This window comes from Sus scrofa, chromosome 13, assembly GCF_000003025.6.
Source record: "Sus scrofa isolate TJ Tabasco breed Duroc chromosome 13, Sscrofa11.1, whole genome shotgun sequence".
In the NCBI taxonomy this organism is placed as follows: Eukaryota; Metazoa; Chordata; class Mammalia; order Artiodactyla; family Suidae; genus Sus; species Sus scrofa.
In genome coordinates, this window is record NC_010455.5 from 42,467,539 (window position 1) to 42,492,839 (window position 25,301).

General features: G+C 37.3%; 1 protein-coding gene across 3 annotated transcripts in view; it reads right to left on the reverse strand.

Moving 5' to 3' along the window:
• Positions 1-25,301, reverse strand: part of FHIT (fragile histidine triad) — a 1,440,837-nt gene that overhangs the window by 1,023,576 nt on the left and 391,960 nt on the right. For all 3 annotated transcript variants that reach the window (XM_021070759.1, XM_021070758.1, XM_021070765.1), the window contains one exon: positions 12,583-12,666. The gene's annotated coding sequence lies outside the window, so the exon portion shown is untranslated. The remainder of the gene's footprint in view (positions 1-12,582; positions 12,667-25,301) is intronic.

A 25,301-nucleotide genomic window follows, 5' to 3' on the forward strand; every position in this document is an offset into this window, starting at 1 on the left:
CTGAGACAGCACAGCCTCATGAAGGGAAATTTTCCTTTGCATACTCTGCATCAAAATGCATATCTCCCCATAAACTGCCCAGGGTTTCTACCTCTAAGCCTTTGTTCACTATTCTTTCCACTCTTCAACTGTCCTTCTGCCATTGCCCAACCTTGCATGACATATCCTATCTATCCTCCAAAGCCCTCTTTCAGTGTCACCTCCACCAGGAATCTTCCCTGCTATCTAGTTGCAATGAATCCATTTACTTTGGCTTGCACTTGGCATTTCACAAATGAAAGTATTTTATTTGCTTGTTACAGTTTCTCTTCTAGACTGGCAACTCCTTCTGATCATCATCTGAGCAACCAGCATACAGTAGGCACTCAATGAATATCTGTTGAATAAGTAGAAGTCTGAGTGAAAAATTTGCTCTGCATAAATGACTAGCTTTATACTATGGGTATGCTAAACACTGCTTAATGAGAAGGACAGGAGAATCATTTCTTAAGGACTTTCATTGCTGCTTTGGCCCAGATTGTGAGTTCCATTTAAACTGTCATTGACTCAGGCTCACAAATCAAATCCCTAGGAGGATTTGTCAATAATCATGTTAGTCTTTTAGAACTGCCATAACAATACCACAGACTGAATGGCTTAAACCATGGAAATGTACTTCTCAGCAGTTCTAGAGACTGAAAGTCCAAGATCAAAATGTCAGAACATTTGGTTTCCCCAAAAGCCTTTCTCCTTACCTTGCAGAAGGCTACCTTTTTGCTGTGCACATGTTTCTTTTCCATGTAGCTGCATCTCTGGTTGTTTTTTTCCTCTTTTATTAAGAACACCAGTCATACTGGATTGGAGCCTCACCCTTATTCCCTCACTTAACCTTTATGACCACTTTAAGGGCCCTATCTCTAGGTCAAGTCAATTGGAGGTTAAGGCTTTGACTTATGAATTTTGAAAGGACAAAATTCAGTCCATAACTATAGCATATACAAATACCCAAAACATGAATATTCTGGAAGTTACCTAAGTTCAGGAGAGGATGGGAGGACAGGGAAAGCATACATAATTTTTATTTCCTTGAGGTGAATCTTTGCATTCAGGCCCTGTTTATACAAACAGAAATTCAGCCAGTGGAAGAAGATTTGGCACTCAAATACACCCTGTCTTATTTAGATGAAAAATTCACTTATCTTCCGAATTTGTGAAATCCAGTTGGGAAGCCCAACCACTCCTCCCTCAGAGACAGGATTAGAACCTCAGCACCCCTGGCAAGAGCCAAAAAGCCACAACAACACTGGCCCCTCTTAAAACCTCAGCCTCTCCTAGGAACAAGTGGAAATTTCCAGCTGATAAACTTCTGTACATTTTCTAGGATGAGGCTCACTTCAACCTTTCTAGGATACGATTTATCCAACACCTATATTTCTGAATGCAGAGACAGAGCTTTGTGTAGCCTTGGAAATCCCAACCAGTTTCCTATGCCAGCATTCCTTTCTTAGACATTTTCCCATTCTAATTGCTGCCACCAAGGCATATACCATCAGTACTAGACAGTTTGACTTTCTCACATTGTTTCAAATCGTTAATTCCCAATTAGGCAGATCCCTCACATCAATCCATAAGCTAATGGCTCCCATGGTATTTGTTCATATCCTTCTTTTTAGACATGTAATACCGGTAGAATAATGATTTATAGATATATATGTGTCTCTCTTGCCAGTATTTTTGAACTTCTTAAGGTTTGGATTGTGTTGGATCCATTGTTTCATCCTAACCAGTGTCTAACACGACGTGGCACAAAGCAGTCACAGTAGGGGTTTCTTGTAGTTCACATAGTCTTTGGGGGGAGTGTGATGGCAGCGCTAAACACTAAGCATCAGAAGTAACACATGACAAAGTCATCCAGTTCCATTAGGGGTGAAGTCAACACCTTAGAGAGATCAAATATCTCTCTCCATTTTTAATTCAAAGCTTCTAGTCAGCTGACCCAGAAACACCCGACACCTCCACCATGACTTACCAATTTGTCTGAAATAATAAAGAGGAAAATGAGAGGCTATTAGCTCCACTTCCATTCTCCAGTCAATCATCATTCTAAATTATTAATCAGTTGAAGTAGTGCCAAGAAATTTTCAGGCCCTTTTCCAAAAGTATAAAGTAGTCATTTTCGAGTGAACAATTAGCCATTTTATTCATCTAGAAGTCATAGAATTTATAGAAAAGCTGATTCTTTCAGTTTTTTTTTTTTCTTTTTTCCTTTCACATGTTGGGGGAGGTAAGAAAGATACAGATGAAACTTAAATATAACTCCCTTCTCTTCACTCATTTATTGACTTGGAGTTCTAGAATCTAAGTTTACAAAAGATGTTCTAAAATATTTCCTGACCATAGGTGTTTGTAACATTGTTCCTAATAGCATGACATTTCTGACTGATCATTGCTGGCAAGGACAAAGTGATCGATTGTCCCCACCCTTTCTTCCCCATGACTGATTTAGTAAAGTACAGCCATAACTCATGTTTTCATGGAGTTTATATTCTGGGGAGGAGACAAAGAGGAAAGTAAACCAAAAATAAATAAAACCGGTATGGCAACTTTTACAAAGGAAAAAAAGAGGGGCTAAGGAAAAAAGATATACCTTAAGTAAGATGTCTGTAGCAGGAATCATAATCCATGGATCAGAAGAATTCTGAAACTAGGGACCTAATAGGCAATCAAATCCAAAGTTTGAACGTGGCAGGAAGAATTGTAAAAAGACATTCAGTTCAAGTTACCAACTGATCTCAGAGACTCCAAATTTCCAGCAGCATCTACTTTTCTGTCGTTTATTTTGGTCATATGTTGTTTAACTACTATTATTACAATCTCTTAGGCGTAATTTTCTGAGCAAGAGGTAGAGTGTGCAATTTGCTTTGTCAGTCTCACTCAATGCTCATTAATAGTCCCAACTTTATGTAAGTGATATACTTTTAAAAGGAGTGTGATATGGGAGTTCCTGTAGCTCAACAATAATAAACCTGACAAGGAGCCATGAGGATGTGAGTTGATCCGTAGCCTCACTCAGTGGGTTAAGGATCTGGCATTGCTGTGAGCTGAGGTGTAGGTCACAGATCTGGCATTCCTGTGTCTGTGTTTGTGGCATAGGCCAGCAGCTTCAACTCAGATTCAACCCCTAGCCTGGGAACTTCCATATGCAGGTGAAGCCCTAAAAAGAAAAAGAGGAGTGTGATATATACCTAAAAATATTAATTTTTCTCTTCATTTTGGCTTTTTTTTTCTCTAGAGAACAGAAGATGAACAACAATGTTCAGTTTCAACTATATCTTTAGAATACTGCTTAGTCATACTTTGATAGTCTTGTCAATGAGAATGGAGCCCAGGGCAATTAAACATCCTATAAATTTTAAGGATATGCTATGGGGTACATGACCTTCCTAGGCTCTAGGCACATTTTCTTTGGGAGGCTTAACTTCATTTGATAGTAACAGATTATAATAAGCAATTGTTGTATGTGAAATCTTTGAGAAGATTTTTGTATTTTTGCATTAGAAATTACTGAGTTACATATAATTTGGTTTATTTAATCTTAAAATTGGCTAAAATTTCTCAGCAATCATAATGCATTTTCAGACATTCTTAAAAATGAGAAAAGCTAACTCATAAAATGTCTTTAAACACCCTCTTTATAATTACTAAATTTAGTAATAATAGCAATAGCGTAATATTCTATTATGTTGACATTTCATGAAATATCTAACTGTTCTGATTCTTCAATCTATCCATACTTTGAAATCAAAATAACCTTCTGTTCCTTTCAGTTCTCAATATTTTTCTAGGCCCTTGAAAATCCACTGCCCCTAGTCATTAAACCCAGGTATCTAAAGGCTAAAGAAGGTATGGAATGTCTCCGTGTGTGTTTGTGGTGCCATATGAGACAGTGGTGTTGATGGTTTGAGGGGAGTTCCTCCCAAATAAAGCTGTTGCTATTATAAATATGCATGATCCTAGTAAGTGTAAATGAATATACCAAAATCTACTGTTTAAAAAAAAAAAAAGGCCTGCCCTGATTTTATTGTGATTTATGCACTTTCTTTGTAAGTTCCACTCAACTTCACTTCTAAAGATCATCTTGATTCTTTAGCAAATTCTCAGACCTTGGGGCATAAGAATCACCCAGAGCTCTGGTTAAAAACAGAGATTCCTGGGCAATGTCTCCAAAGAATTTCACTTAATAGATCTAAGTGAAATCAGAGTTTTTAACTGTATGAGAAACCCTAAAGTTTTACCGGTTGATAAGTCATTATTTGATGCCTTTTGTTTGATGATAACAGCGCTGAATACACTTTGAATTGAAATACTAGACAACTTGAGTCAATTTAGGCCAGTCTCTCTTGACCCGGGCTCATATTAGAATAATCTGGAGAGCTTTTAAAAAAAAATGGGTTTACCTCCAAAGATTCTGATTTATTTGGTCTAGGGTGGAGCTTGGGCACTGGTATTTTTTAAAGCTACCTTATAAACAAATCATACAGCCTGATTCTCACAGGCCAAAGTAGCCTAAGGGTGTCTGCTCTCAAAAAGGATTAACTCACCCACTGAGGTGATGAGAAGGCCTAAATCTCCTTAATGAAAACATCACATCAGAGATTTAGCAAAATTAAAATCCATCTAGATCTCTTATTCCTAGTTTGTTTCAGCCTCAACACAACCAAATTGGCCTTATATATATAGTTACAGCACAAAAATCTGAGCCATTCACTTTGGTTTTCATCTGCTGGCAGAATGATTTAGCAGCTCTATTATAAAAGCAACTCCATTATAATTACAGTGTTTGAATTATAAACAAAACAAAAAAAGATGCAAAAGGAACAGTCCTTTAATCAAAACTATAAAACAGAACAATTTCTGGCTGCACTTAAAAGCAAACTCCGAAATATTAACAGTAAGCTCTTCAGTCCTTTGATTCCTGCCTCTTTCCCATAAGAGCGACACTACACATTTTTTCAATTAAGCAGTTTGACAACCTGAAGAAACCCACAGCACATGATTTAATGAGCATATACTGTATGCATGGTAATCGGCAGGTTGACAGTTTGCTCATTTCAAACTGACAAAAGAGCACTACACATTAGTAAAAAGGTTTTGGAGGTCTCTTTTCATTAAATAAGCTTTACAGTAAGGAACATTCCAACTGTATTGGCAAAGCTGTCACTAGTTGTCCCCAGGTGACCTTATTTTCTGTCACTCTCCGAGTTCTCAAGTCTTGACAAAGAAATTATTTTTGAAGAAACAAAATGCAGACACAATATACAGGTATTTAAAGGTTCTCTGATGTTGTCAAGGGTATGTGGAGCCTTCAGATTTATGATTCCATCAGTGATTTTACATCACACAGATTCTAACCCAATATATGCCAATTTTTCACAATGACTGCTTTACAAACTGGAATATTTCTTGGAAATAATACCAACACAGGAGTGGTTAACGAATCCGACTAGGAACCATGAGGTTGCAGGTTCGGTCCCTGCCCTTGCTCAGTGGGTTAACGATCCGGCGTTGCTGTGAGCTGTGGTGTAGGTTGCAGACGTGGCTCGGATCCTGCGTTGCTGTGCCTCTGGCGTAGGCCAGTGGCTACAGCTCCGATTGGACCCCTAGCCTGGGAACCTCCATATGCCGCGGGAGCGGCCCAAAGAAATAGCAAAAAGACAAAAAAAAAAAAAAAAAAAAAAAGAAATAATACCAACACTGTTAATTTATTCAATATTTTAGAAGCAGTGTACTGTGGTAGAAAAAACATGGGCTTTGGTAATATAGAGATAGGGGTTCAAACTCTGACTACAACCCTTATATGTGGCCTTGGTCAAGTCACATCACTTCTCTAGAGCTCAGTTACATAACTGATGAACTGTGGACAATCACATCTACTTTGTGTTGGAGAAGATTGTAAAATGCTTCTCACAGGTGTTGACAACATAAACGTAGTTAAATTAATAACTAGATGACCCAATGAAGTTCAGAGCATGGCATTTTAGTGAAGTTAACTACAGTCTGACTGCATAGATTTCTACCATGAATCTTTATTATATAAAGACAACAGTAAGCTAAAATGTATGTACCAATGTGGTCTCAATTGAAACCACCAAGATTCTGAAAGGCGGATGCTATTACCTCATTTTTACGAAATCTCAGATACAGAAAAGGACCTTCACAATCACATGAGAAATTTCTGACGTGTTTTAATTTTTCTGATCATTAGAATATGAAACCTTCTATGTTTCCCTCTTGGCTTTGCTTAACAGAAAACTCGAGTGAATTTTTGTGCTTAGTATATATTAGCAACTCTATTAGCTATAGTGATTGGTGCATTTCTTTCCTGATTTTCTATGTATATTTTATTAATCTTATTTTACACTGACTATAAACCACCACAAATGAGGTAGGATTTGTCTCACTTGATTCTAGGCTAGGGACCCTCAAATATATTATGGAAATTGCACATAGATTTTCACAAGCAATTACAGTGAAGCCATAACTTACTGCTTAGGTCCTACTTCAAGGAGAGGAGCCAATGTATTAGCCTTCTATTTATGAGGTGAGAATATGGAAGCTTCAGTGCTCTTATTCCTAAAATGGGGATAATCTCTATTTCTTCATATCGTTGTGAAGGTTCAGAGAGAGTGCTTACAAAAATGTTCAGTTTGGTTATTTAGTACATAGTACATTTGAAAAGTCTGAAGTACCGACCCTTTAAGATAGAAATGCAGGTCTATTAATCAGAAGTAGTAAAACGCAAATGCATTAATTCTTAAACAATGTTTAGAAATCACTTAAGCTCTAAACTCTAGGCACTTATGTAAAATTCTGCCCTAGTCTGGGCCAGGATCACACTTGCTGCCCTTCTTTCATGTCAAAGAGCACATGGAAATCTAGGAAAGTTGTCAACAATCTCTAAATTCTTAAACATGTCTACTGGGAATACAAAACTCTGTGAAGCATACACACATCTGATGTTCTTAGGCTTAATAATGTATTACTTAGTGTACCCAGAGAATTGACACAAAATCATGGGTCTGTCTCTATGTAAAATAGCAATCTCACAGCCATTGACTGTATGTAGAATGCAGTCAAATATACAAAATATACCATTAAGATGTCCATTCATCCTCAAGGGAGTCCAGAAAAAGGCTCTGTAGATCCTCATGTTCATACTCTAAAAACAATGGATCAGCGATGTATCCTCAGAAGAAATGGTGTGGTGCACTGGGAAAGCATTGGAAACAGACAGACTTGGACTTGAAGGCTGGCTCTGACATACGCTCTCCATATGATTTGGGTCAATACACTGAACCTCTGAGCTTACGATTCTTCCACTGACAAATGGAGGAAATACTCCCAACTCAGGTAACTATTGTGAGCAGGGATAATATTCAAAGTATTTTAACAACTAGCATGGTGAGGGCATCATCAGAATGGATTGAATAGCTGTTCTGATGCATTCCAATTAAATATATAAACAGTTGAAGGGATGAAATTATGAGAATGCCTAACTTGTGCTGGATCATGGGAGATGCTCAAACATATAAAATGCATTAAATGAAGCAAATACACATTGCACAAAAATGTGGAATGAAAAACTTAGAAGTGGTTAGGCAGATAGATAGATAGATAGTCAGAAAGATAGATACTAGCCAACTACACTTTTTTTTCTACTCATATTGAGTTAGATTCCACAATTTTATGAAATAGTTGTTAAAGTGATGAGCCACCTATTGAGATAGTTTTCAAAAAATTCTAGATTCAAAAATACTTAATTTAATCTCATTGTAAGTTTACACTCATTTATAATTCTTATCTTAATGTAATGACCCTTTTGTTATTATGAAATACTCTTTATCTCAGGTAATACTTGTGGTCTTAAAGTTTAATTTGTCCGATATTAACATAGCCATTCTAGACTTCTTATACGGACTTTGTCCAGAGCATGTCTTTTCCCAACAATTTATTTTAAACTTACCTGTATATTTTTAATTAAAGGTTATTTCCTAACAGACTAGCGTTGTTTTTTTAATCTATTCTGATAAATTCTGATTTTAAAGTATTTAGCCCATTAACATTTAATATAATTAAATGTGATTAACATGATATGGTTGTATTTAGAGCTACAATTTCATTATTTGTTTTTTGTCTGCCTCTTCTGTTTCTTGTTCTCTGTTCCTTTTTTCCTGCACTCTTTGGAGAACATTTTAAAAGTTTTCAGGATTCTATTTTAAGTTATCTTTTGGATTTTTAGTGATTGTATTAAGCATTAAAATACTCTTTTTTTTTTTTTTTTTTTTTTTTTGTCTTTTCTAGGGCCTCACCCGTGGCATATGGAGGTTCCCAAGCCAGGGGTCTAATCCGAGCTGTAGCCACCAGCCTACACCAGAGCCACAGCAATGCGGGATCCCAGCCATGTCTGAAACCTACACCACAGCTCATGGCGATGCCAGATCCTTAACCTGCTGAGTGAGGCCAGAGATCGAAGCCGCAACCTCATGGTTCCTAGTCGGTTTCGTTAACCACTGTGGGAACTCCTAAAATACTCATTCTTGACCTTTCACAGTCTACTTAGTGTTTGTTCAATTCATACCTCCTCATATAAAATTTGAAAACCATGTGCGTCCCCCTGCCATTCTTTATGCTCTAATTGTCATATGAATGACATATACCCAAAGTACATTATAAAGAACACAAGGCAGTGTCATAATTTGGCTTTTAAAAGCCCTGTGTATTTTAGAGAAACTGAGATGAAAAAAATACTCTTTTATATTTACAATGTCTGACATTCTTCATTCCTTCTTGAGGATTTAAGATTCCATCTGGTGTTATCTCACTTCAGCCTGAACAGCTTCCTTTAGCATTTCTTGTGATGTAGGTTTGCTGGCAATGAATTCTCTTAGTTTACTTTTATCTGAAAATGTCTTTAATTTGCCTTCATTTCCAAAGGATATTTTCACTATACATAGATTTCTGGGTTAACAGAGGTTGGTTTTTTTTTTTTCTCTCTGTACTTTAAAAATATCATTTTACTTTTCCTAGATTCTGTAGTTTCTAATGAGAAGGACGTGCTCATTTAAAATACTGTTTCCTAGAAGGTAACCTGTCATTTATCTCTGGCTACTATCAAGATATTCTCTTCATTGTCAGTGTCCAGCAATTAGAATATGATATATATAGGCATAGTTTTATTCACATTTATCCTGAGATTCACTGAGTTTTTTGATCTATAAATGTATGCATTTCACCAAATTTTAAAAATTTGGGCCATTATTTCTTCAAATAATTTTCTGTCCCATTCTCTTTCTCCTCTCCTTCTGAGACCTCAATTATTTGTCTTTTAGACATTTTTACTTTTTGCACACGGGCCCCTGAGGCTCGGTTCATTTTTTTCCATCTACTATTTTTTAAATATTTTTTTCTTTCTTCTCTTCAGAAAGATTCTACTGCTTTGTCTTTAAGTTCACTGACACCTTCCTCTGTTCCTTGCAATGGATGTAAGCCCACTCAGTGAAACGTTATTTCAAATATTATATTTTTCAGTTCCAGAATTTCCATTTGGTTCTGTTTCATAGTTTCTATTTACTATGTTTTTATTATTGTAAGTGTATCTTTCTGTCCTCATTGAGTATAGTTATAATAGCTACTTTAAAATCTTTGCTAATTTCCACTTTGAGTCATCTTGGAATAAGTCTCAGGGGAGTGTCTTTTCTCTTCAGAGGGGATCATACTTTCTTGGGATCTGCATACGTTATACAATTTTTGGTTGTGTCATGTGAATGTGTGAATGTGAATATTATGGAGTGAAGACTCTAAACCTTAGAGTTTCCTGAGGAGCACTGAGTAATTTATTTTAGCAAGCAACTAATCTGGTTGTACACAAATTGAAAACTATCTCCTGGGTGGCAGCTCAAACCTCAGATCAGTTCTTTTATATTTAGCTGTGCTAGTGTGTGTGTCTGTTCCATGCATCTGTGGCTCAGGGATCAGTCATATATTCATATTGTATTTATTCACATCCTTTCTTTTTTTTTTTTTTTTAGGACCGCACCCATGGAATATGGAGGTTACCAGGCTAGAGTTCCAATCTGAGCTGTACTTCCATCCTAAGTCACAGCCACAGCAATGCTGGATCTGAGCCGAATCTGTGAGCTACACCACAGCTCATGGCAACACCAGATCCTCGACCCACTGAGCGAGGCCAGGGATCAAATTCAAGTCTTCATGGATACTAGTCGGGTTAACCACTGAGCCACAAGGGGAACTCCCAGATTGTATTTATACATTGTATTTATACATTGAATTTATACATTGAAGATTCCCCTCTCTGGTTGCCCTGAACCCTATTCTTTGGTTCTTTCAAACCAAAAAGACTATGTTTATCTGGAGTTCACCACCCAAGTGACGTTAACTTCAACATACCCTCAAGTCTAATAGTTGTAAAATGGGGAACTCATGTGCACTGGTCCCTGCTTCCAAGTTTTGAATTTCAATTCTCTTTTAGAATCTACATGCTTATGTTCACTTCCTAGGCCCTTCAGGTAATTTTCCCCCCATACTTTTTAGTTGTTATCTGTGAAAATGTCAGGTTCAGTATACCTTACTTAGTCATACAAGAAATGGAAACAAGTAAACACATTTAGGAAATATTCCTTTGCATTTCCTAGGTCCTCTCCTCAAAATACTTAACCTCTGTTCATTATCTCCTCTAGTGATATTTGGTTTTCATTTTCAGTAGAAACATAAGTCAGACTGAGAGCTTCCTTGATCATCCAGCCAAGTACATAAGAAAATTTGGAATGAAAGCACAGCATAAAGTTAAATAATAAAATGATAAAACATCAATCAGAGCTGGCTTTTACACTGGCAGCATTTACTCTCAAAGCAACGAGGCTTGTACAGGATCATGACTACCAAATATTAAATACATGGTACTTTGCCACATTATTTATTTCACCTTAGTTTTGTTTTGTTTTTGTTTTTTTGTTTTTTTGTTTTTTTTGTCTCAGACATCTCTATAACTTGCCTCATTGAAAACTGCAATAGGTAACATCTTAAGAGAAATGTAATATTGACAATAATATCTTTAAACACCAATTACAGATTTGTAAAGTTCAAATTTCTTTCTAATAATAATCTTTACCATTTTTTTTAGGACTTCTGTATGCCAGGTACCTTGGTAATCATTTTATTAAAATCGTCATTTAATCCTTCACAACCATTCTATAAAGTGGTTCCCATAATTAGCCTCATATTGTGGAGGAAGAAAACCAGAGCTCAGAAAGGTTTAGTAAGTTAGCTGAGATCACACAGCAGAAATCAGAGTCAGAAATCGGAGTCAGTCCTTTTAAACAGGAGAAACAGCAAAGTGTGGGTATTTGGAATCATGAAGCACACGCATTTCACTATAAAGAAGCAAAGATGCCTGACTCATCCCAACATAATCTGAATATGGTGAGTATTTCTTGAAAATATAGCAATGTATCATGGTCCTACAAATTTGAGGGGCAATCTTGCCCACCTTTCTAAACTTTGTATAAATCCATGGGTTTCAAGCGACTGTGCAATGAGAGAAAATAAAAGGCAGGGCCGAGAATAAGTAGACAGACAATGGAAAGTGGAAACAGGAGACTGGGTTTTGACTGAAAGCAAGAGAAAGCATATAAATCTTTGTGTTCTGACACATAGGTCTACTTGATATTTATATTTATTAGACACACTAAATTGTTTACTGAGACCTCAGAATGGAAGATACTGTGAGGGGAGTAAAGATGAGAAGAGGTGAGAGAGGAGGTTAGGGGTACACACAGGAGAGGTCTGGAGGGAGAGAGTTTAAATGAACACCATCCACTGACAACATCCACTGGGGAAGTTCTGCCACATTCTCACAGTTTGCTTCCTTTACTGTCTTTTTTAAAAAATGTATATTCAACTTATTCAGAGAAACCATTCATACATACAAAGGTGAGTGATTCTTTTGCCCTATTCTCAAGGCTTTTTATAAGATTTATTCTTCGCTGTCCCAGCATGTGCCACTGGGACTTCCTCTGCCCAAGAACAATCCCATGCCCTATGAGATTCATCACTGCTACCACTTCCTACTACCACTCATGTCATTTCATTTCCACGATCATTCTCAAAACCATGCAAAGCATAACAACTTGACTTTGAAACTGCTTAACCTTACTTTTTATACATAAAATTTATTAAATATGTGTAACTGTCGGGTGGGGGGAGAATAATATAATAGTGTGTCAATCAAATAACGGTTAAGCTACATTTCATGAAAGGGAAGGTAATGCTGTCTTCGAAAAGTGAAGTCATCACTCCTTTATTTAACTGACACAATATTTATACCCCAAGTTTTAAATGGAGGCTACAAATAGAAGTCAGGCAAGGGTAAATTCTCCTAGGGAATTGAGCCCTGAAATTTCACCATTTTAAGAGTTCTATTTTACATATACATGAGAATATAACTACTATTATAGGGATGCCCATAGTAGGTCAGTTATACCTAACTCTATGAAAAGAAAGAACTTTTAATTAAGTAAATGCTACCTCTCTGAACCTCCAGGAAGTGTTCACAGCAGGGCGTGCAGTGCTTCTACTGAGGGTCTCTGCAGGCAGGAAGTCCTGGAATACCTACATCGTAAATGAGAAATTCAGATGACCATTAAGGCAGTGATCCAGATGGCTTCCAGCACAACTTCACTAGGGACATGCACTGCGAATACTGACCTAGCATGACAGCATTGGTACTGTTAAAGGGGGCGAATAAAGGCACATGGTTGATTTCTAAGTATTGTCATTATTCTGCACAAGAGAGATCATGACTCAGGAGCAGCTTAAGTGACTCCTACAAGATCACATCAAGGAAGTAGCAGAATGGTGTTGACATACCATCTTCCCATTTCTAGTCCTGGGCTATTCTAGCTGCATTATTATTTGACCCTCCTCAGAGCCAGTCAGTCCTGGCACCTGAGTTTCCCAGTTTGCAGAAAGATGAAGCCAACCCACAAGTTTGGTAGGAAAAGTATGTCTCTGGTTTTATGGTGGTCTAAACCAAAGCATCTGTTTGAAGGGTATTTTCTGGGTCAGTTTACTTCCTTTCCTTTCAAATGCTAGTGTCCATGAGAATCTAGGGGAACCTGGCAACTGGAGAAACATGGGTTTTGGGTCCTACTGATCTGAGTTTGAATTCTAGTGACACATGTATTATCTCTGTGTCTTATACAGCTGCTGAACTTCACCAAGCCTCATTTTTCACCTCCATCGAAAGGGCATAATTAATATACGAAGGGTGTATTTATCAAGAGAATCTTTTTTTTTTTTTTTAATGAGGATAAAACATCAAGCACAATATCTTGGCATATGTTAGGCGCTCAGGCAAAGTGAAAGACCCATGCCCGATGCACGGACAACTCCAAATAAGAGATGAGACACGGAGACAGTGAGGAGACCCCATTGCCCATAAATCACTCAGTGACAATGTACTAATCCTCCAGCTGGCCAGCTCCTCTCTGCTTTGACCTCTACCTCTCTTTTCCTTCATATGACCTTATTTGAAATAAAAGCATCATATTTATAAAGACCTATTCATTTCCTACGATTTTGTTTAAAGGTAATTATTTCCTTTCTTTATCTTCTGGTTTTGGTCCATGTCATGCTATGATCTGCTCAGTGCAGTAAGTGAAAACAGGTCATTACTTATTCAACAAGTATTTACTGAGTTCCTACGAAGGTGTCAGGCATTGTTCCCTCCAGTGGTGAACATAACAGCTCTAAACCCTGCCTTATAATGCCTGGATTCCGGTGGGGGAGACAGAAAATAAAACAAATAAATATGTAAAATATATGGTTGGTTAAATAGTGCTACATGCTCTGGAGAAACACGAGTGGGAAAGAAGATGATGAGTGTAATGGGTTAAATTATGGCTCCCTTCCCTCCCCTGCAAAAAAAGATATGATGAAGTCCTGACCCCTTGCACCACAGGATGTGACTATTTGGAAATAAGATCACAACGAATGTAATTAGTTAAGATGAGGTCACACAGGAGTATAATGGGGCCCTAGTCCAATATGACTAGTACCCTTATAAGAAGATAGTCATGTGAAAACAGAGACACACAGGGAGAAGGTCATGTGATAACCAAGGCAGAGATTGGGGTTATGCAGCTGCAAGCCAAGGAATGCCCAGGATTGCCAAAGATTGCTGGCAATGCTCTGAAAGGTGGAAAGGATTCCCCTGCAGGTTTCAGAAGGAACTTTTCCCTAGTAACACTTCATTTTCACACTTATAGCCTTCAGAATTGTGAGAAGATACACTTCCATTGTCTCAAGCCACCCAGTTGTAGTGCTTTGTTACAGCAGCCCTGGGAAAATCATAGATTGAGTCTGAAGAAATAGTTGCATTTTTAAACAAAAATATCAGGAGAGATTTCACCCAAAGGATAACATCTCAGCAAAGAACTCAATCTGAAGACAGCCACCAAGATGGCTCTGGGCAAAGAAAGTTCCAGGCAGAAGGAACAGACAAGACAATGGTGTAAGTTAAGAGAATGCTTACTGTATTAGAAGGGCAGCATGGAGGACAGGGTGGGTGGAGCAGTGAAGACAGATGCAAATAAGACAAGATCAGAGCCAGGACAGGGAGCTGGAGGGTGCTGGATCTTGGGACCATTATAAGAACTTGGGTTTCTATTCATCAAGGTAGAAGGCCAGCAGACAGTGCTGAGCAGAGCTGGAGTAAGATCTGACTTACATTTAATAAGATTTTTTTGGCTTTTAAAAATACACTGAAAAAGCATGGGCAATTAGGAGGGTCCTTCAGTAATCCTGGTGAATAAAGGTATTGGTCTGAAAACACAGAGGACAGGGAAAAGTGGGCAGCCATTTGATGTGTATTTTGAATGCAGATCCAAAAGAATGGCAATGGGCCAAAAGGAGAGAGATATGCACAGTTCTTTGATAAACAGAATTAAATCAAAAAAACCATTAACAATTTAACTTACCAATCAGCAGAAAAAAATCACCTTCTCAAATGCTAGACCAAAGACAGTGGCAAGGTATGTAACAGACAGAGAATAAGTAACCAGAATATGCAAGGAATTCCTTCAAATCAAGAAAAAAGATGGCCAAACATATAGGAAATAAATGGCAATTCAAAAAAGAAATCTCAACGGACAATGAAGATTAGAAGGAAGTTCAGCCTCACCAGAGGAAAATGTAAATTAAGATAATAGAATTCCATTTTTCTTCTATTAGAACAGTAAACATTTCTGGAAAAGACAAAATTCATTGTTGTCCAAAATGCATAAAAAGAAGCATAATATTCTAGTTTATTTCTGGGGCAGAATCATAAATTGGTATATCATTCTAGTGAGCAATTTTGTTATATTTATCAAAAGTAATGCTCCATATATCCTATGGCATACTGATTCTTCTTGCAGGATATACTGGGCGAAAGCAATATAGACACAAGGATAGACATACTAAAAAGATTATTGCAGTGGTTTTTTTTTTGCCTTTGTTCTTATATAGCAAAACTTGGAAACTACCTAAAAGTCGCACTGGAAAGGAAATAAGCAAATGTGCTACACTTGTAGGATGGAATATCATGCAGCTGTTTAAAGGAATCAATTGGTTTTATAGGTATCAATATAAATAAGTTTCATAAATAATGTAATGTAAAAAAAGTACTAAGAAATTTTGTTTGTTTGTTGTGTTGTGTTTTGTTTTTGCCACACCCATGGCATGCAGAAGTTCCTGGGCCAGGAGTCAAACCTGTGCCACAAGAGCAACCGAGCTATAGCAGTGACATGCTGGATCCTTAACCTGCTGAGCCATGAGGGAACTCCAAGAAGGAAAGATTTAGACACACAAACAAGATAGTACAAATTGGTGTGGGGTGTGTGTGTGTGTGTGTGTGTGTGTGTGTGTGTACCAGACTAGTTAAAAACATTCTATATTTATGGTAATGAATTTGGGGCAGGAAGTGCAAACAGTTGAGAGAGTGGACACTGGAAGGAAAACAAGTTATGGTAGTTAAAAGGGAATTTGTTTTCATCAATAATTTCTTTAAAAGGAAACAAACAAACTGAAGTAAATTTGACCAAACATAAACAGAGGCTCCTTTTTAGACAGTAGAAATAGAGATGTTTATGAAACTACCTTTTATGCCTGTATTTTTTAAGATTTCCTCAAAATAAAAGATGTAAGGAGAAAGAAAGGATAGAGGGAAAGAGGAAAGAAAAGAGGGAGGGAAGGGGGAGGGAGGAAGAAAGGATGTCCCATCACCTGTTCTGCTGTGCACTTAAGCTAGCCACAGATGGTTGCTTTCTTTAAGGATGAAACTGTTCAATAATCAGTAAGAAGGAAGGTGATTCCTCCTAGACTGGCTCAGCTAGGAGGACTGAATTTAAGTTCAGCCAGCAGAGGGAACCATCTGTCATTTGGAAAGACACTAAGCCCTCAACCAGGAGAACCCCTTCAGCACATACCAGTGCCTCTGCAACCGCAGGAAAGAGGAACTACACATTTTCAGACAAAGTCAACTGAGAGCACACCATGGACATCCTTTCAACCTTTCTAAAAGGTTCGTTATAATTTTATAAAATCAAGGGGACAATATGCCTGATTAGTTCCTCAACCGACTTAGCAATTTTGCTTTTTATATTTCTCTCCTTGAAGCAAGTTTGCCATTAACCTTATATGTTCTAGGCCTTGAGGTTAGATTCTTCCCCATCCAAAACACAATTTTTGCTTTAAAATAAAAGTTGGTCTTAAGACAATTCATTTTTGCCATTAATATCAAAAGTTCCCCTCTGAGGCAAGGAGTTCATTCTTTAAAGAGGCTAGAATTGTAAAGAATTTTCTTCTCTTCCTGGCAGGAAAATCTGTGGAGGAAAAAGTCTTGCAGAAAAGTTCAGTAATCATGAAGTGAAAACCCCCAAAGACCCAGTGCTTCCTCCTGAGCCAATATTTTGTTTAAAAATGCCTTGTATGTACATTTCCTCAAGAGACCTTAAGGCCTTGAAGAAGCAGTTAGCCAAACCCTTAAAGAAAAATCTGGCAACCCCTCTATCTTTACAGAAGGCATCAATTCAATGCTGGATATGCCCTAACTATTTTGCCACATCACGGTCCTAATACTTAAATATCATCCTTTTGTGTGTGTTATCCTACAGATAGGATTTGGGTTGGTTTTTAACAATAAAACAAACAAACAAGGTAGAACAGGAATGTTATGAATACGTTACCAATGTAAATGCGCTATTTTGTGCCTCTGAATTTGGGTGATGATAAACATGATTCCGCACATGGAAATTAGACTTTTCAGAGCTACTACACTGAATCAGTTAATTTGTCTGAGTAAGTACTTATAATAATGTGGCTGCTCTGCACTGCAATAAACATTGGATTTTTTTTTATAATGATTTTTATTTTTTCCACTATAGCTGATCTACAACTTTGGATTTTTAAATAAATGAAATATGTGATAACTCCTTATAAAAGGAACTGTAGCAAAGGACATTCAGCAAAAGACATGCACCAAAGAGGATGGGTAAAAAAACACCCCACTCCAATGCCTTGAAAACAAAAATAAAGAATCATATGGCGGAGTTCCCATCGTGGCTCAGTGGTTAACGAATCTGACTAGGAACTATGAGGTTGCAGGTTCGGTCCCTGGCCTAGCTCAGTGGGTTGTGGTGTAGGTCTCAGATGCAGCTCGGATCCCATTGCTGTGGCTGTGGTGTAGGCCGTCGGCTACAGCTCCGATTCGACCCCTAGCCTGGGAACCTCCATATGCTGCGGGAGCGGCCCTAGAAAAGGCAAAATGACAAAAAAAAAAAAAAAAAAAAAAAGAATCATATGACCTCTGGGTCTACATTTTTTTGCTTCAGGCTAGAAACATGCTGAGGCCTTATGGTGAAATGATGGGGGACTGTTGCTACTCAGCGATGTCACAAGGTAACTTATCACACCATTTAGGACACGTGAGGACACTATCAATTTGTTCCTCCAGATCATAAACCTGAGGATGTTTTAGTAAAAATAGCATAGGGAGAACAATTTTACATGATTGCTAAGAATGTGCATTTGGATCCTGGGCTTTACCAACCAATTAAGTCCATGACCTTAGCTGAGTCATCAATCTCCTTTATCCTCATTTACCTCATTGGTAAAATGGGTATAATAACTTTGCCTTCCTCATAGAGTTATTTATAAGGGGTATGTTTTATGTAAATGACTTGGAATATGGTTATAATTCAATAGAGGTAGTTACCAAGATCTTTTTTAAAAAAACATCAATACTGGCATAATTACTATTATCTTCATTTTCATTCAAAGTTCATTAAAAGTATAACTCATCACTTTGTGATTAATGACTTTCATTCACTTAATAAAGTATTTATTGAGTTTCTAATAAGTGTCAGGCACTATATACTAGGATCTGGGGTCAAAATCAAAGGTGATCTATGCTTTCTGGAACCTATTAGAGGAGACAGACACTAGTCAAAGACTCCCACAGGAAATGCATATTTTCCAACTGAAGAAAAGGTCTAAAGGAAAGAAGCAGATTCTTCTGAGAGAGGCTAAAACAAAGGAAGTGGGATCCAACATAAGACTGGCAGGATGAGAAGGAGGTAAACAAGGGGTGGAAGAATGGCTTTCTAGGGAGAGAGAACAAACACAATATTCAAAGGCAGAGAGTGTAGAGTTTTCATCGACAATGAAAGTTAGTGCAAAACTGTCCATTGAATGATCCATTTTAATAGAATAACTATATATCCAATACCTCCTATGTACCAGGCACTGTGCTGAGCCCTGAGACACAATGGTAAGCAAGACAGATCAGAATTTGTGCCCTCAATCTTTCCCCCGATACTGATTACTTTGCTTGAAAACTGCACTAAAGTCACTGTTCACTTTGTAAACGTGTAAAGTCTGCCTTCAGTTTTGATCCCAAAGAGATTCTACCAGCATGGAAAAATTGTAATGCTTTTTCTCTGGTCAAAAAAAAAAAAAATGCAACGTAAGCTAGTAATTTCCTTTCTGCCTTAGGGATCAGGAAACCTACAACCAAATTTAGTTCACTCACTCCATTGGCCTACCAACTTATACTAGTAAAGATGGTCATGTTTCTGTCTTATGGTTGCTTTGCTACTTGCACACTACCTTTAATTTAGTAAAAAGCCTCAAACTCTTTGCAAAGTTGGTAAAAGAAGGGAAGGTAGAGAGGAAAGATGGGGAGTTTCTTGAGGTCTGGGAATTGTCCAAAGTGGTTTTCTTTTCTTTCTTTCTTTTTTTTTTTTTTTTTTTTTTCAGTTTTCATAGCACCTTACACAGATGCTGAATGCAAAGCAGTTAATAGCTTTGGATTGATGGATGGATCAACGACAAAGCTTTCCTGGCTCAAGTTTGGTTCTGTTACAAGGGATGGGGCTGGGGGAGGGGGGTAAAATGTGCTTACTAGTCTCTCATCTCCAGTTTGAGAGGGAGAGTTCAAAAAAGTAGCTGAAAAGTTTAGCATGATTGTCATAGTAAAGCAACTCAACAGCCAAAGAGAAGAACCATGGAGACCACAAGAATAGAGCTTAAAGGCTTAGAGATTTATTTCAGGCAATGAGGTCCTTGTAACAGAACATCTCTCTCTCTTACTCTAGTGCTAGTCAAAACAAGAGAAATGTCATAGTTTAAATGGATGTCTAAGTAACAGGGAAAAAATGTTAAGTTTCTTTATGACAAAATGGAAATATATTTGCTATTCTATTTCCTGATGTTCTCTCACTTATGTTGGAAAAAATACTGTTAGTCTTTTTGCTTTAAAACCCTCCATTGGGAAAACTAAAACTATAATCTATCTCGTTAACTACCAGGAAGAGGAGGAATAAATTTAAAAGAAGTTTAGAAGACACCTACTTTATCAATATCAGAACACTGTGGAGTTCAGTATTTTTCATGGCCAAATCTACACAGTGCATACAAAAAACAACAAATGTTGCATTCAAGGTCATATTAAAATATTTTATCCTGTCGTTAGCTCAGCATATTAATGAGCATTTCTGAATTAATCTCTGATCATGAACTGTCTGTTGACATGATATAACAGCAGTAAATACAGTACAGCTTGCCTCAAGTTGCTGGCTAAGACCAGTTTCACAATGCTTCAATTCTTTGACAGGTAGAAAATTAAATCATTTCTGTATTCTCCTAAGATTGGATCATTTCTGTATTCCTCAGAAACTCTTCAGAGCTAAAAAGCACATCATTTTCCCAACTAGCTGATAAACTGAAAAGAAAATAATACTAAGGGATGGTACTTGAAGAAAGTTAAAAGGGGAGACTCAGAAAACAAGATTGTGAAGATATATAATGAGATTCTCAAAATGGCATGGTGAGGGAAGGAAGGAGTAGGAGTAACGTATGTTTTTAAAAGGTAAGTTATTCCTTAAAGCAATTACCAAAATGTGAGAGTTCCTCTCATGGTTCTCAACCTTATACTCTGAAAGGGAACTTCTTATAATTCAAGACTAAGAGAGCCAATTACTTCAGCACCAAGCTACATTCTAAGTCTCTGGACTTGGCAGTTCACAAAAAAAAAAAAAAAAAAATGTCTTGGAAAGTGTTCTTATAAAATCTTCACTAACAGCTCTGACTTTCTAAATGTAGACTCTAAAAGGATGAATGAAAACTAACCAATTAGATAGCAAAATAGAGAAAAGAGAACGCTGAGTAAAAGACCTACCAGAGTTTCAGTGCTACCTCCACACCTAACTTGTCCTGAGATTTAGACCATACTGATACTAAAAATCATAATCACAAAAAATGAATAATTATGCAGCATTCAGTATGCCAAGGGCTTTCCATACATGGTCTAGCGTAATCCTTACAATAATCCATGAGGAAGAAACGCTCATGGAAGTTAAGTAGCTTGTCCCATACCACCTGGCTGTTCTGAGTGGTGAGGGCAAGATTTGAACACAAGACTCTCCAACCCCAGAGCCCAGCCCTTAGTGATCTATTTTGCAGACAGTCTCAGTAACTTCCTAAGATGATCTAAAAGGCTTCTTTCAGCAACGAGGTGCTAAGATTTATGAAGCAAAATAGGATAATGGGAAAAACTCAGGTTTTAAAGTGACTTTGTTACCCTGGAGAGCAGCTTCTGCTCTAAGCCTTGGGTTATCAGAAAACACTGCTTACTTTACAGGCTGTCCTAAGGATTAGAGATAATACTAGAGCTACTAAACTACAGTAATAATAATGATAGTTAACATTTACACAGTGCTTAAAATGTATCAGGACTAAGCCTTTTTCACAGGTCAAATCATGCAGTCACAGTGACCTAAAGGATACTATTATTTATATTTCTATTTTACAGATGGGGAAACAGAGGCAAAGTCAGTTACTTGGCCTAAATCACAGTTACTGAACTGGATATCTGGGACAGATGACTCCCTCAACAAATCATACATACTGTATATTGGACACATAATGATACACAGAGGACCTTTGCTGTTTCCCCAAATCTATGTTAATCTCACCCAGAGTTTAAAATAACTTCAGAAGAAGAGAACGATCTGTACATACATTGATGGTCTGCCTACTGACATTCAGCAGATTTTACTATTATAAATAAATAAATAAATAAATAAATAAATAAATAAATAAATAAAAAACCGACTTTAACAGGCACTACCTAGAGAGCAATATATCATATATACATGGCTAAGATTTTCTTTGTTTCCTGGCTGATTGCTTCCTTCATGTTGATATCACGTTGCTTTTATTTTACTTATGAAACTTTCAAGATTCCATAAAAGTTGCTCTTCTGCTTTCAGTCTGGGAGAAATTCAGTCTCTTACTCTTTTAAAAATTATTTTAATAATATACTGTACTTAACCTGGTATATAAAAATATTCTTTCAACAGGTAATCAAAATTAACAAGATATTCCACATCTTTTTATACGAAGCATTCCAAATTCTTAATGTGCTTTAAATTTACAGCCCATCTCAAGTTAGACAAATCATATTTCAAAGCTCAGAAGCCACCCATTGCCACCACAGTGGACAAGGCAGGCCTTAGAGTATTTGGCTTCCTGTTTGGGAAGTGTGGCTGTTGGTATTTCTAGGTCTCTTTTCTTGGGCTGGTTAAAGTCCCCATAAAAGTGTCTTCCATCTTCTGTCTGGCTAACATTGTTCTGGGATCTAAGTGTGGGAAAGAGTGGGAGCCCCATTATGTAGACTTTCACTTAATTCCTGGTTCATCACCATAGCTCTGTCCTCAGCTATGGCCAGTGACCCCAGTCACAGATTCTGTGCTTCACCCCCCCCAACTTCCTTCTGGAGAGTGAAGGGGTGGGGAGAGGGACAGTCCTCAGGCTATGCAGGTTAGGCTGGGACTCTGGGGATCTACTAGTTATTTATGGCTTTTTTCAGCATTCTTTTCATATTCCTTCATTCCTACTTTCACAAATGCATGAATGCCATGCATTCCTGACCCTTTCTGGAATCTGTTTATATTTTACTTTTTTCTTTCTAAATTGGTCTCTGGACTTTTAAGGTAATTTCTACCATTATGTTGTTATACTCTCCTCAATTATTTTTGTTCACATGCCTCCCTTTTTCTTTCTTTCTTTCTTTTTTTTTTCATGGCTGCACACAGGGGATATAGAAGTTCCTGGACCAGGAATCAAATCCAAGTTGCAGCTGCGGCGACCCAGCTGCACTTACAGCAACACTTGATCCTTTAACCCACTGCACCTTGCCAGGGATCAAACTCATGCCTCCGAAGCCACGGAAGCCACCCAAGCCACTGCAGCTGGATTCTTAACACATTGTGCCAGAGTGGGAACTCCTGCCTCCCCTCTTTGATTAAACATCTTATTTTAAGATAACTATATATTCACATATAAATTACTAGGAAAAAAATACAGAGATTCCTTGTACACTTTATCCAATTTCTCTCAGTGATAATATCTTGCAAGTCTTACAGTACAATCACACAACCAGAATACTGACTTTGATACAGTCAAGATACGGAATACTTCCATCACCACAAGGATCCTCCTATCACCCTTTTATAGCCACACTTATTGCTCTCCCACCCCATATTTCCTTAACCCTAGACAACCATGAATCTGTTCTTCATTCATATAATTTTGTCACTTTAAGAGTGTTATATAAATGGAAGCATATAGAATGTAATCTTTGGGGATTAGCTTTTTCTTTTCCTCCAGAGACCTAAATCCCTGAATATTCAGCCAAGTAGTTAGTTGCATGTATCAATGACTCATTGCTGAGTAGTACTTCGTGATGTGCATGTACTACTGTTTCTTTAACCATTTATCCAAAATAGGTCATCTATGTTTTTCTAGTTTAGAGCTATGACAAATAAAGCTACTGTGAACATTTGTGCACAGGTGTAATATGAACATAAAATTTCATTTTCCTGGGATTAATGCCCACAAGAATAGTAAGTGCATGCTTAGTTTTATAAGAAATTCCCAAACTATTTTCCAGAGTTCCAGTACCACTCACATTCCCATCAGCAATATATTAGTAATCCAGTTTCTCTGCATCATAACTAGAATTTGGTATTATCACTATTTTTTTTAGCCATTCCAATAGGTATATGGTAACACATCATTGTGGTTTTAATTTGCATTTCCCTGATGGCTAGTGATATTGTATATCTTTTGATTGTGCTTCCTTGCTATCTATAAAATCTCTTCAGTGAAATATCTATTCTCGACTTTTGCCCATTTTCTAAATGGATTACTTGTGAGTTTTTTTTACTGTTGATTTTGAGAGATTTTTATATATTCTACATACTAGTCCTTTGTCAGATAGGTGGTTTGTGAATATTTTCTCCCAGTCTGTATCTGTCTTTTCATCATCTTAACAGGGTCTTTTACATAGCAAAAGTTTTAATTTTTTTTTTTAATTTTATTTTAGGGCCGCACTTGTGGCATATGTAAGTTCCCACTCTAGGAGTCCAATCGGAGCTGCTGGCCTACACCACAGCCACAGCAACACTGGATCCCAGCTGTGTCTGCAAGCTACACTGAACTCACAGCAATGCCAAGTCCTTAACTCACTGAATGAGGCCAGGGGTTGAACCCGTGTCCTCATGGGTACTAGCTGGGTTCATTACTGCTGAGTCACGATGGAAACACCCAAAAAGTTTTAATTCTGATGAAGTCTAAATACATCATTTTTTTCTTTCTATGAATTGTTTTTTAATGTCAAGTCTAAGAAATCGTGACCTAGCACTGGATCCCAAAGATTTTCTCTTATGTTTTCTTCCAAAAGTTTTACAGTTTCATGTTTTACATTTTAGTCCCTTATCCTTTTGAGTTAATTTTTACATAAGATGTTAAAACTCAGTTTTAGGTTCATTTTTTGCTAATGGCTCAGGACCACTTTTGAAAAGGCTCTATTTTTTTTTCCATTAAAGGACTTGCACATTTGTCTAAAATCAGTGGAATATTCATTTGCATTTATTATTTGGCTTCCCTATCCTAATCCACTGAAACACTTGTTTATTACTCCATGAATAACCACATAGCCACATAGTAACTACATAAGTCTTAAAATCTGTTAGACTGATTCCTCCCACTTTTATTCTTTTCAACATTGTTTTAGCTACTCTAGTTCCTTTGTCTTCATATATATTTCAGAATATTCTTGTCCATATAAAATATCATACTTGAATTTTGTAAGAGCTGCATTAAACATGTATATCACTTTGGGGACAATTATCTAGTATGCTGAAACTTCCAAATCATGAATACAGTATGTCTCTCCACTTATTTAGATTTTCTTTGATTTCAGTCATTAGCATTATGTCACATTTCGCATACAAATTCTGCAATGATTAGATTAATACCTAAGTATTTCATAATTTTGAACTACTGTAAATTGTATTTTTATAGTATCCATGTGTTCGTTGCTCATAAGCAGAAATACAATTGATTTTTTTTTCACTTTTTAGGGCTGCACCTGCAGCATGTGGAAGTTCCCAGGCTAGGGGTTGAAGTGGAGCTACAGCTGGCGGTCTGTACCACAGCCACAGCAATATCAGATCCCAGATGCACCTGCGACCTACACCACAGGTCACAGCAATGCTAAATCCCTGATCCACTGAGCAAGACCAGGAGTTGAACCCACATCCTCATGTATACTAGTCGGATTCATTTCCACTGCACGGGAACTTCCACAATTGATTTTTTTTAATTGTCTTATATCCTACAATCTTGTGGAACTCATTCAG